Below are 13,889 nucleotides of genomic sequence, written 5' to 3'. Positions count from 1 at the left end.
TTGCGTTGAAATGCGGAACTACAAATTGCAATCGCAGTTTACAGGCTGTGAGTTTTCTAACCTCTTCCAGGACTTGTCATAGCTGAATTGTGCTTGTGTTTTCTGGTACAAACCTTAAAGGGTTAATTGTTCATTTATAAGTACCTGAGATTTGAGCAGAATGTAATTTTCTTGCCTTCTGAATGTCACTGAATTTCCGATTAATCTCCTAAATACTAAGGGCTTTAGGAGCTTATGATATGATGTAAACGTTTGTACCTGTTGCAGCTTTAACTCATAGTCCTGTATATTTCCATTACTTTAATGGACATGCAAAAATTAATACAGATAAATGATCAGATTAAAAGTGAGTGCATCTATTAAATCCTGCACATAGCTGTAGAAGTGAGCATATTGGAACATTGTTAAATATTTTTTTTTTTTTAGTTGCTGGTGGTATTGGAACTCACCACTACTATTCCCTGTAGTGTCTCGTAATTAATGTTGATAAGATGCTGGGAAATACTTGTTACATCTCTGAATGATGTGTTGCTCTGCGTTGAGTGATGTTCCACGATTTTATCCTGCAGATACTTGGGGTTTCCAGTAGAGGTCAGGATGACATTGCCAGATATTCTGTAAACGTGCTGACCTGAACAGGAACCTTCCAACATTTTTTCCTTATTCTCACAGACAAAACGTTTGGGTGTTTGTTTTTTTGTTTGTTTGTTTGTTTTTGTTTGTTTGTTTTACTTTTTAATATGTGGATAAAGCATTGTATAATTATTTTTGTTTCCCTTGGATTTTATCGGCAACTTTGTAAAGTTTGATGACAAACCTGTCGAGTTACTTGCGAAACTATGAAGGTTGGGAATAGAGGAAAACAGTGGGAAGAAGGTGACCCTGAAGAATTAACGCTGCTATTGAGGTAAAGGTCTGTTACAGTGTGGATGTTAGAACTAGGGGGGCTGGGAAATTGGTTTAGAATTGGTTTAATGCTTTATACTGAGTTGTGTGTATGCAAGTGTATACATACAGACATGCATATACACATACCTATACAGACAGACATAAATATATACATGAGCGTGCATACAGTTTTGTCTAAGACTGTGCTACACATACACAGCAGCAATAGTTAAGCAGCCTTTGCTTTGGTCTCTTATTTCTGCTTTGTCATTGTAGCTCCTGTGTCTCAGCTTAAGTAAAAGAAGAGATCTGGCTGAAAAAGTAACCCTCTGGAAGCAGGGGAGGAAAAGTATTTCAGCCACACAAATTACTTGATCAGTTTTTCAACATAACTATGCAAATAAACATACCAAGAATGCACTGAGCTACTTGGGGGGTAAGGGCTACTTAAGATGTCTTGGTGACGAAAAAGAGCTAGGGAACACATTACATATTTTTAAAAATTAAATCATCTAGACTCTGGAACATATTTTTTTGACAGAGGTAGATATTTTGTAGCAGATTCTATAATGCAGAATCATAAAGTATGTGTAGCCTTGTGTGCTGGTGCTCCCACCAAACACTGGATACGTTAGTCCACATACAAAGGCTGATCACAGAATAGCTCACTTCATTTATTTTGCACAGTCCACTGGTGGCTGACATTGGAGTATATGTTTCTATTTTCAGTCTTACTTTGCATTAAGATCTCAAATATACCCGCACATGGGCTCGTGCGCACACACTGCACACAATAAGTTATCTGTGGTATATTACATGCCTTACTGCAATTACAAAACTGTGGCACACAGGCTCCATGTTCATACTGGCACACAGATTAGTGGCACATCAGCACTTGATATGTATGCACACACAAAGCTCTTTTGCAGCAATGTGTGATGTTCTTCTCTGGATGTGTGTATGTCTCAACTCTTGCAACCAAGCTTTCAGTGGGCATCAACTCCTGGCACACTCGTGCCATCACTCTATTCAGAGACGCTTCAGCATCTGTTTCCGAAAACAACTATAGCAGCATGTTGTTTACTGCCCCCTAGACTAGCTATGGAATGGCTTACTCCACTTGCAGTGGGAACTGACTACAAAATGCATATAAAATTCAGACCCCAAAATGCAAATTGGTTACCTAATAGGAGGAGATAATGGTCACCAACTCTGAGTATATAAAACATAGTGGAGGAAGATAAATAACTGAGAGGGTGAGGTGCAATAAGATGAAAATGAAATAAAATCCACTTTTCCTGATGTCTGTTCTAAATTATCTTGACGATAAAGATTTTATCAGACCATGGCATGCTTTCCAAGGGGAAGTGGTGAAAGTTCGTATCGTTGGTGACATTAATAGCTAGATGGGTAAAACTACTTTGAATGCTTATAGGGAATGAAACAAAAAGTTCAGTCAGACATATAAGGTTGGGTTTTTGGATCTATTTATTGTGACAAAATAAATATCATGCTTTCTCTCTCCTGTGTTAGGAACTATTTTATATCCACATAGATGGTTCATCTTTTTATTGGAAACAAGGATACTGTGAAATCAAGCAGTTCTGGACCGAGGTGGCTGCAAATGAAGTAAAGCAATACTGTCTCACATTATATGTTCTATAATTTATCATCGTAGGCAAGGATAGTTTACAAATGACAAGGTCACCTTGCATTTTAAGAGGTTAGGTTTTCTTGCCAAAAAGGGGGTCTCTTTTCTTGTGGTGATTCTTATCATTTAAGAAATCCACCCAACTAGGCAATGAACTTCCTTTCACAGAGATCCTGAGAGAAGTCTGCCGATGTTTGTCATGAGATACAATTACTGGGTAAAGAAGGGTGGTATTTCTCTCAATCCGAGGGATATTTAGCCCATTAAGATCAAGCTCCTTCTTCTGAGCAGAGAACTGTCTGGGTGCTTGAAATTCAGGTTTTTCTTCACTAATCAACCATTCAAAAAGTAATTCTGTAGCAGAGCTACATGACAGGCTTTATTTATTTATTCAGAGCATTTTTAAGAGAAGAGGTATTATTGGTAGACAGTGTAGTGGCTCTTGGGTTACTTGGGCTTTGTAGAGTTCTGCCTAAGACATCTTTGGTGGTTTTAACCCAGTCCCATTTTAGTTCTTGTCTGTCCTGTCTGGCATTTACGCTCATTGTAGGTTTACAAAGTGCTTTCTGGTTCTGCCAGCTTTTATTGTTGGGCTTAAGCAAGTGTGTTCCTGCAGAGGCCTCCCAGAACTCCCCTGCTTCCCCTGGTAGCTGTTTTCTGTCACCAGCCCAGCTTTAACTCATCTTTCCCATAAATGACAGACATCCAGATGGTCTTGTGCAATGGCACTCATCCTGTCTTGCCCCAGACCCAGCTGGCTCTGAGCAAAGCAACACTGGTGGTTACTAGTACTGTATCAAATTGGATACTGATACTTGAGTCCTTGCGTCTATTTTCCTGACTAGATGCCTTCTGCTATTGGAAGGTCTTGATCTCTTCTAATACTCCAGCTAAAACATTTGCTATTGTAACTGATACCGTATACATCTCTGCAGCACCCGGCAGAGCAGTGAGGAGGAAGGATACCCATTTCAGCTTTGCCAACTACTGCTCTTGCTGGCCAAACTCTCTTCTATTCTTGAGTCTTATTACATCTATTATAGATACTTTGTCGAAAATAATGAGAAAGGTGGTTGGTTTTGTTGTTGGTTTTGGTTGTGGGATATTTTTTTGGGTCCTTTTATGCCAGCAGATAGAAAACAGCTCACTCTAGCTCATTGTTTGGGATGTGTAAAAAGGATAAAGTCAAAGCATACATCTTCCTGGTCAAAGTGTAAAGTTAATAGTATTAATGGTGAAGATATTTGAAGAAGTAAAGCAAAAAAATATTTGTAAAAAGACTGCTACTTCATTCTGGCAAAAAATCCCCACTTAATTCTGCAACACTTAAAGTACGTGTTTTAGGTATTGTTTTAGGAATGTACTGTCCTGAGGAAAAGACTAGTAGTAAATAACTGTAGTTATTGTAGTGATTACCAAGTAGTAAACTAGCACTGTTTGGTTTTCAATTTAGATGCAGAGATCTCATTTATACTTGATTTTTATTGAATATGTATTGCAGGCTTACTTCACTTTTTCTGATTCCTTTGCAGAGAGTTAAGAAACTTTACATTCTTAGCAGTAGTAGTTAGGTGTTTGAAATTTAAATTGAAAATGGCATAGAGTATCAGGGGAACAGGCTCAGCTCCAATCCTGTTCTTTTTTTTTTTCCCAGATCTCTTATCTGTAATTTGGAACATGACCTGTTACATTTCTGATCCACAAAGTGCTCACCTTTTTGACCTGTGATATCCAAATAGCATCCACTGAAGTATTTTTAAAGACAGGTTTTTCCGTGTTTCTGAAATAATGCAGTGAATACATGAAACATTAGTCTTTTCTTATGTGCAGCCTGCTTTCAAATTTATTTCATTTAATACATCAAATATTTAATAACTGAGAAGTTATAAGTAAGTGTAACCATTTTGATAACAAGAACATGGTGTTGATGACTATTCTCAGATCATGGTTTAGACAACAAATACAAGCTGTTTGTCCTAAATTTTGAATGTTTATCTGAGTACATTTTTGTGGGAAATCTTACGAGTAGAAAAAAAAGTGAATTCTGTTGTGCTTAAATCTGTGTTGAGCTCTGTCCTATTGTGTTTACTGTTGCCCCATTCCGTATACTCCTTACTTATGTTCACCTGCCTTCCAATTAAATCTTCATGCACATCTGCAGAAACTCTACTTGCCTTCATCCCACTGGAAGCATTAGGTGCTTTACACTATATACCTTTCTAGCTTACATTTCTTCTGAACTTCCAAAAGAAGCACAGAGAGATGAAAAACCCAGAAGTAAAAAAACCCAACCCAATGTTAACAAAACTTGGGGTCTCAAATTTTGCTCTGGCTTCTGTTTAATTTTCATTCTTTTCTCATTTCTTTGTATTCACAGCAAGTGTAAATATGTATGACAATTCTCATTATACAATTTGGGACTGACTGACTGTTGTCTGGAATAGTTGATGTTCTTCCCAGAAAACTCTTATTCAGTAAGAGAAGCTCTTCAAAAGTCTCCAAATTGTGGGGCTGATTACTATGGAAAGCAAGTAATCCACTGCAGTGCTCAAGGAAAATAAATTTACCCCTGCTGCCATTAACACCTTAAGTAAGTCATGTGCTGTACACATGTTGTGTACGTGTTCAAATGAACTTGCGTTGAAAATCTGACTGTGTAAGACGTAACAAATACTCCCTGGTATAATGGCTGGTCTCTGTTCAGTACTAGAAGCACAGAACTAATGCCTAGAATACAGAAGCTGAATTACTTGTTACTCCTAAGAAAAAAAAAAAAAAAAAGAAATATAACCATTACTTCAGGTCACCACTGAGGTCACTTACAGCATAGCATGGGGGATTCAAGTGTAGCAATGTGACTGCAACTAGCTCATGGCTGTGAAAGAGATCTTTAGTCCCCATTGCTGCTATATGCTTAAATTGGAAGATGCAAGAATACATTCTTTTTTATTTATTTACTTTTTGAAAAAGAAAGGAAAAAGAAAATAAAAAAAAATAAATTTTAAAAGAATCCCTTATAAATAAACCTTACTGTCAGTCCTGCTGTATACTGTTTCATGAAGATGTTGCCTGTTAAATTAGTAAGATCAAGGTGAGTGGGTTGGTGGGGAGACCCCTCTGCAATCCGTGCACTGCTTGCTTTTATAATTAGATACGGTCCTGTTGTCAAACTGTAGTCTAGCCTTTATCATTCTTGGCAGACAGAGCAGAGAAACACTCTGGCACTTGACCTGCCCATAAAAACTTGAACAGGAAACAGCAATAAATAATCCACTCAAAAGGCCCTTGAGAAAAGCATTACACTTGATTCCTTAGGAATTGCGTGCTACTCCGGGGGAAAGTGTGGACTTTTTTAAAACACGGGCTTTGTATTGTTAGCATTTGTTTTTATTTTTTATAATTTAATATCTCAAGGGTAGCTTGAAAGATAAGTTTTCGGTATATAGTAGAACTGAAAAGGACTTCAAAATTGCTTCCAGTTTTATTCCTTTTATTTAGCATAGAAATCAACTTACAGTATACACATACGCAACCAGTGTTTCAAACAAACCAGCCACGCAGCCCTCAGATTCCTCCAGAGCTGATCCTGGCTTCTTTCGCATAGGATGCCTGATTCTTCTTGCTCTGCTTTGATCCTTCTGCAGTGACATTAGTGTTTACCCTCCGGTCCCTAACCTCAGCCGGAACATCCCTGATAACTTGGTGCCTGGGCATTGCAATGGGCATGAGGTGAAAAACCTGCTCCAGTGTCTCTGGAACCAATTTCTTCCCTCAGTTTTTGAGGGAAGCAGAAGAGTATTTCAGTTCTTTTTCTAGCCTGAAAGAATAGACTGATTCTAGTTTTATTCTTGTGACATATTTATAGGCTATGATGATGCAATCGGTTCCACAGACGTTTGCTTTTATCTCTGGATTTTCTTATTAAGTGAATTAGAGAATTAAGGGCATAATTTGTAGGGGTTTTAGACACACAGTAGAGTAAGTTGCCTTTTCATATGTGTACAATAATTCAATTTTCCTTGTTCATTTCTGTGCCCTGAATGAATCCATACTAATCTGTGAAGAAAAGGAAAATCTTTAATATTTGCCAAGAATAATTTGAGAGAAAAAGGCTAGTACAGACAACTATCACACTCCTCACCTTTACTAAATTAAAATGATTAGTAGTTAAATGCAGTGTTCGTTCTTTCTTTCTTTTTTTAATTTGCACGCATATAGTCTTTGTTTCCAGCTCTGCTATGTTCTAACTAGTTTTAGACATTTTGAAAATAAAAGCTTTTTTTTTTTTTTTCTTTTTTTTGGGGTTTATTTGCAATGAGATTAAACTTGATTTATTTTTTTCCAGTTTTAAGAAGCCAAACTCTTAGATTTTTGGCTGGCTAGACAAGTCAGTTTTATTGAAATTATTCTTTTGGCTTGCTGAAGATACATGTATTTAAATATCAGGGCAGTGATTGCTCATAGCCAGAAATTCTACTTAATATTTTCCAATTTGGCTGGAAGGTTGTTTTTCAGAAATGATCAGTATGCTATGTGAAAAGCAGATTGATAAAGTTCTAGATCTTCCTAATAGATCTTAGTCTTCCAGCTGGTTTGAGTGCAAATGTTGCAAATCCAAATGAACATGGATCTTGTCTTGGAGAGGTACAGAAATTATCATCTCCATTTGGTTGCACTTTTCCCCATTTATTCCTGCATGTTAGCCTCCCCAAAAGCACTTTGAATAACTAAAACAGAAAGGCACTTGGGACCAGGTTAGCAGTGCAGTAGTTAAAAACAGTGGGAAAAGCTGATTAATTTCTTCAGTGCTTTGATTTCTTCTACAGCAGACGTTGAAGGTATATTGATGATAATGAGGCCCATATGCAAATGAGTTTTGAACCATCTCAGGTCTTTAGCTGGCAATATGGTCCATCTTCTGAGCTGTCCTTGCAGACCAGGTGAAAGCAAATACTCATTACCAGTTGTATGAATTTGCCTATTTTGCGTGGGAGCAAGAAAGTGGTGCTGAGCAAGTGTAAGGTAGTCTATGGTCTTGCATCCCTTAGTGAGCAGTCTTGTCCCTGCCATACGCCTGCTGAGACTTGCTGGTAAGGTTCAGTATGCTGGAGTATTGCATTTATGTGTTTTACAGCCTGCTCTTTCCTCTTTTTCATAAGCAGAATATTGTGAATGGCTTGAGTGCCTTGGTATTTTGGTTATTTGTATAGTTTTCAACCTGACTGGAATGCATGAGTCATTTGGTAGCAAGGATGGGTAAAACCATTGGAATCTGCCTAGTGTATAATTTTTAAAGTGTTAGCATTCTCTATTTATTTTCAAATTTTCCATTAACTGTTCAAAAAGATTAGTATGGCTTTTGCAAACATCTGCCCTTGATGTATATCTCATTTACTTTGTTGAGACACTTACCCTTATACCAAGTATTTATTTGCCTACATGGAATTCATAGGTTGGTGAAGAAGTCATTTATTTATTTAGTAATTTTCTTGGTTATTGACTATGCAAAAGTTTCTGCTAATGAGAATTCTTCCCCATTGTGGATCATTAATACATTAAGTACACTTCAAATTCTTCCAGTAATGACACAATGAGAATTGCTTAGCTGATTTAAATGACACAGATGTAGTACTAATTATACATTTTAAATTGGCAACAAACACAATTAATTTGCTGATTATCTAAAACAAAAGTAAACTTTTTTATTATAGTAATTTACTATAATTTATTACACAGCCATTCTCTTTGTATAATATTTATGCATTTGACAAACCTACAAAGAGATATGTAATTAGACCTGTTTCATCCATCACTGGCTGCCTTTTAACCAGAGGTCTTACGTGAACAGCTTACAAAGACACTATCAGATTAACCAAATTATAATGGTGGCATCTTTTAAATCAAGAAATGGATTTTTTTTTTTTTAACTAGTAATTTCTGTGGATTATTAAAATTGAATTGTTTTAATTTAACTTGCATTATTTGAAGGTATTTTACAGAGCTGTTGTTTGGATGGTGCTTTGATTTGCTGTAGTTTACCAGATCTGTCGGTGTTTAGATTGTAAACTTGTTTGGAAAAATTGAAACAAAATTCATTTATGGACATTTTTTGAAGGAAAAGCCCCAAACAAACCACAAGAAAACAAAAATCTTCCCCCCAACAGTAACAACCCCCTCTCTAAATCCTTTGTGCTCAGGGAAGTTTAGAATGATTTGTCTATGGAGCCAGGAAATCAGAATGAAGCTGTTATAATATTTCATTTTAATACAAGCCTAGATTCTGGGCATTAAAAATCTGCAAGTGTCTTTATCAAGCCCTGTTACCAGGTCATTTATTTGCCTATTTAATATTGGCTTTAGAGAGCCTTATACTGGTGCCCATAGAGTAAGTGAAATTTGCCAGATGTGTGGCATCATTAAAATAGTCTTCAAAGTCTATTTTAGCACAGAACAGACGGGCACATCTTGTGTAAGGAAGAGACTCTAATTTTTGGCTCTCATGTAATTCTTTAAACTGACTGTAGGACCAGGAATTAAAAATAACAAAACACAGACCAAGCCCCTCAGCCTCCCCCTCCCCAACCTGAAACAACCAAAAAACCTCTCTGTTAGATGCTTATTCTTTATTTTCAATGTCACTGATTCTCCTAGAGGAAATTGTATTAGTCATTTATTTATGGATTGAAAGGCCTTTCAGTTCATTTAGAATTTATGTATGTTTTCAGCTAGTGGCACTATTGTAGCCACCATGGGCTAGAGAAGCAAATTTTATCAGAACATGTAATATCCTTTGATCTGTGCCTTCCTCATGGTTGAGATCCTCGTTCTAGTAGAAAACTCAGCTTTGTTTTACATTAAATGCCTCTAAGTCAAAAATTCTGGCTCCTGCTTTTTCTAGGTCTATGCATGATGGGTGCAATAAGGGTATGTAATCCCCTGTTTAAAATGGAATTTAAAAATGAAAAATCCTACTTGTCATGACTTTTCCCACAATGGAAATTATTATTGGTTACCAGAAAATATTAATATACCTAAGTGGAGAATGAGATATACTAAAGAGAATCCAGAATTTAGTTTCCTTGGACACCATTAATAGCAGTGCCAGTGATGACTAGTGCCAGCAGCAGAATACTTGCCCTAGGTGAGCACAGGTGCATTCCCTCTTCCAGCATGTTCATTTGCTCCTCATCATCTATCTCCAGCCAGAATCACAGCCACATGCCAAGAACCACTCTTCCATCTGTGATCTCAAACCCCCAAAATATTCTTAAAAAAACCCAAAAAACAAAAAACCAAAAAACAACCCTAACTTACATTGTATTTCTGATAATGAATCACATACTGAGGAAAAGCACCTATTTCTGCTTTATAAAGCATTTATTTCTGTATTTATTTATTTCTATTTTATAAAACATGGGCTTGGTAACAAGCACTTCTACAATGTGTTTTCTCCCTAATTTTGATTTATTTTTCCTTTCTTATGCTTTTTGCAGGAGAGAAGATGGGTAGTCATGGATGTACAGGTATGGACATGCAGTTATTTGGGAACAATTAAGATTTCCTTTTAAAAGTGGAAAACAGAATTTCATTATGTAATATAATTTCCACTGTATTGTACCTTTAAAAAGAAATATGCAGTTGTTCTTGAACTATTAAACTATATGTGTCACCAATTTATCCTGTTACCAAAAGGATATCATGTGTTACTTGGCAGAATGACAGCTTTTTTCCCAACTCTATTGTATAATTGTGTTTTGTTAGCTGTTTTTGTTTTATAAATACTGTACTAAAGGGATCTCTGAAGATCAAGATTTTTGATGCACTATTTTTCTTTGCTGTTCTTTGATGTTGACCTTCCCCTACACCCATCACATCAACAAGCCCAGTATTTTGTTCTCAAAAAGTTACCAATTCTATGTTGGGGAAAAAAAGCATTTGTTTTTAATTTCAGAGTTTTTGCAAGCAGTCTGACTCCATTCTAGCAGATTCCTCACCGAAACGCTTCTGAAACAATTTTCTCTGGAAAATCAGGTTTATGAAAATCTTCTTTATTTGAAAATCTGCAAAAAGACTCCAGTGCTGTCGTTCTTCATATGTTTAACTACATGAGCTTGCAATACTTGCATTACTCTATATCCTTTTTCTTTCTGAAAATTTCCCCTTCTAGCAAAAGCAGCAACAAAAACTCTCTCTTTGCCTAAACATTCAGAGGGAGAGACTTCTCTTGTAATATTTAATCAAAATCCCTCTTATTAAAAAAAAAAAATTGAATAAGTTATTATCCAGTCTATTGGTAGTTATGAAGAGAAATTATTTGCTGCCAGCTTTATAACAAGTTCTACATATTGGAAGCCTGTTTGTAAGCCCTTCCTCCTGCTTAGTCTTCTCTTCTTTTTACTAAACAAATGCAGTTCCCTTTAACCTTTTTTCCCAGATCATGTTTGTGAAACATCTTGTCAGTCTTAAGGTTTCCCTCAGGGTTCTCTGCAATTTTTCTGCCTTTCCCAAGGATAAATGACCCAATGGAATAGAGTACTCCAGCTGAGTCTTCTCATTGCCAGGAGAGTGGAAAGCTTACCTCCCGTGTCTCTTGCATGACACTTTAAAAAATATTTTTCAGTTTGACATTTACCAGTTTTGCAACAGCATTATGTTTTTTGCTTCTGCTCAGTTTGAGCTATTATAACACATCAGCTCTGCTTCAACTACAGCTACTTAGCCAGGTAGCTCCCACGTTATGTAGTCTTTTCATTTTTTTGAAGTGAAATATTTGAATTTTGCCTGCATTGACTTGAATCCTGTTGGAATTATAACATTGCTCCAATTTCTGAAATGAATACAAAATCTAATCCTGCTCTCAAGGGTGACTTCAACCCCTCCCAGCTCAGTGATAGCCGTAAGTGTCATAACTTATTTGCTATCCAAGTTATTAATGAAAATATTTAAAATTTACAAGATTTTTGCCAAGACCTTGCATGATACAACCCTCGAGTTTGATAATGAGCCTTTTCTTTGGGAACTGTTCTTCAAATCATGATGGGTGATATAACTGTTCTATTTGCTCAAAATTAAATGCACATATATTCTATGCTATGCTTCTTAAAAAAAGGTGCACCTGAGCAGCAGGGTAGAGGGCATGGCTCCTGCCCATTAGGTGAGGTGCTGGCCTCGAAAGGGGGTAATGACTGCTGTGCTGGCAGTGCCTGAGCGTCCTTCGCTGGAGGAAACTTCTGGAGTGCAGGGCTAAGCAGGCAGGAAGCCTGCAGTCTGAATGAGAGGGAGATCTCTGTGAAGCTCAGGAAGCCAGCACTAAACCATGCCTCAGAGACTTGTCATAGCAAGCCATTGTGTCCTTGCAGGAGAGACCTTATTCTCCAGTCTTGCTTTCCAGTGTGGCAACTTTCTATGGTTTTGTGGGTTGCAAAAGATTTCTGCCTAGTCAGTCACCCCATGGTCCTTAGGAAAGTGGCGTCTGGATGGCTGGAGGCTGTCAGTCCTGCCTATTGCTAATAGTTTTATTGTTGTATTTATACACTAATACATTATTACACTAATGTAATAATACATTGTTGTATTTATACTCACTAAGTAGTGAGCTTTAAAAATAAGTTATAAAGAATGAAGTTGTTTTTTGGAGATTTTTCTTTGTCTGGGTTTGCAAACTATCTATGTAGTCTTCTGCAGAGAGATTCTTCAAAACTCAGAGCCTGGTGTGGGATATGAAATAGTGCAGAGTTAGGGGTAAACCCTTCCACAAAACCACCGTGACCTGAAAGCAAGCTCTGCATTATATCGTCCCATCTGGGCAGAGGGGTGGCTGAGCAAGCAGTCATCATTCTCTGGCCCTCTTGTTTGGTGGAGACCAGTGGATGACTTTATTAGTCAGGATGATTTTCTGTTATTGAGTTAATGTTTAAACTAACTTATAAGACATTGATGGTAAATCAGAATGTGAAATCATATTATAATTATATTCTGCAAACACTTGCAGCTGTCCTGGGGTCTTCAAGTTTACAATATCGGTCTCAAACCACTCAATCAAAAATGCTTGACTTGATGAGAGTTTATATGTTCTTTTAAATGAACTATGATTTATACAAGAATATCTTCTCAGCACATTTGAAAAATAATCAAAATTATCTAAGCATAAGAAATTTATAGTCTGGCTCAATTGTCATCTTCTGGAATCTGAGTTCACAACCTGATAGATTTTATAGCTCAGCTGACTAACTGATATAATGACATGGCCTTTTAGAACTGCCAGCTGTAAAACTAATTTTGGCCGGAGGAGTGGCCAGATGTATTCGTCACTGTCCTCAGTCTGAACTGGGTTAGTAGGGAGTATAAATAACTTCACAAATATTTTATTATATCTATATTTTGGTCTTGATGTAAAAGATTGGGGGATAGATTGTTCAGGTTCCTCATGAGTAATACTGAACATGGTGAATAAAAAAAATTACCCGTACTTTAAATAAGTCAGCTTTCTCCTATTTCTGTAGTACCTCCCTTTTTGACTGACCAATGCTTGGTCATATCAGCATCTGTCTGTTCTTCATATAGAGGCTGGTGCTGAAACAGCGGACACCAAAAAATGGTGGTTGATGTTGATTTCAGCCAAGAAAAGACCTTTATCATGGATGGTTTCTTGTCCATGTGGCTTTAACTTAAGAAGGAGATGAACTACAGAAGTAACGTTGTTCAAACAAAAGGAGAGTATTTTGTATTTGTTGCTTTTTATCTGCTGTTCTGATCAGGAACGTCTGTCTCAAATTTAAATGCTAGCTTTCAACTGATGATAGATGTATCTTTGTTCTCAATCCAAGTGCCTCCACCTATCTTTATTGAAGTTAATTTGTTTATTGAACTTTGACAGATTATTACCCAAGCTTATTCAAAGTGTGCCGTTTTACTTTATCTCAAAGTATGTTTACTGGCGATTTATGGAACAGAGTGCAATATAGAAATCAAAAGGTAATCTACATTCATTTGTGTCCCATGGCCACAGGAGAGAAGAATCACAGCTTGGCTTTTGAAGTTACATTGGTTTGAGCAGGGTGTCTTTTCCCCCCAATATTTAAGAAAAAGACAAAATAAAAAGAACAACCCACAAATCTCCATGCTGTTCTGGATGTTGTACTGGGAAATTTAAGTGGTCATCTATTTCCTTTTTATTTTTTTATTCTTTCAAAGAAAGCTAGCTTGCTTGTGCTCATTTGTATTTGTTTTAGGGAAATACAAGAGGTATTTTAAAGCATTGCTACTAGAAAAATTTCTAACAATGTGTAACATAGATCTCTTCATCTAAGTTTTGACTACAGCAAACCTCAGCACTATTCACTCTTTCACA

At 36.8% G+C, this 13,889-nt stretch overlaps 1 long non-coding RNA gene across 1 annotated transcript in view; it reads left to right on the top strand.

The window, feature by feature from the left end:
- Window positions 1-734: 734 nt before the first annotated feature.
- Window positions 735-13,889, top strand: part of LOC114017804 (uncharacterized) — a 332,083-nt gene continuing 318,928 nt past the window's right edge. Inside the window, exon 1 of the long non-coding RNA XR_003563064.2 lies at window positions 735-907. This is a non-coding gene — a long non-coding RNA (uncharacterized LOC114017804). The remainder of the gene's footprint in view (window positions 908-13,889) is intronic.

This window comes from Falco cherrug, chromosome 2 (genome assembly GCF_023634085.1).
Source record: "Falco cherrug isolate bFalChe1 chromosome 2, bFalChe1.pri, whole genome shotgun sequence".
Taxonomy (NCBI): Eukaryota; Metazoa; Chordata; class Aves; order Falconiformes; family Falconidae; genus Falco; species Falco cherrug.
The sequence above is the reverse complement of the archived record's forward strand: the minus strand, read 5'-3'. Positions and strand labels throughout refer to the sequence as shown.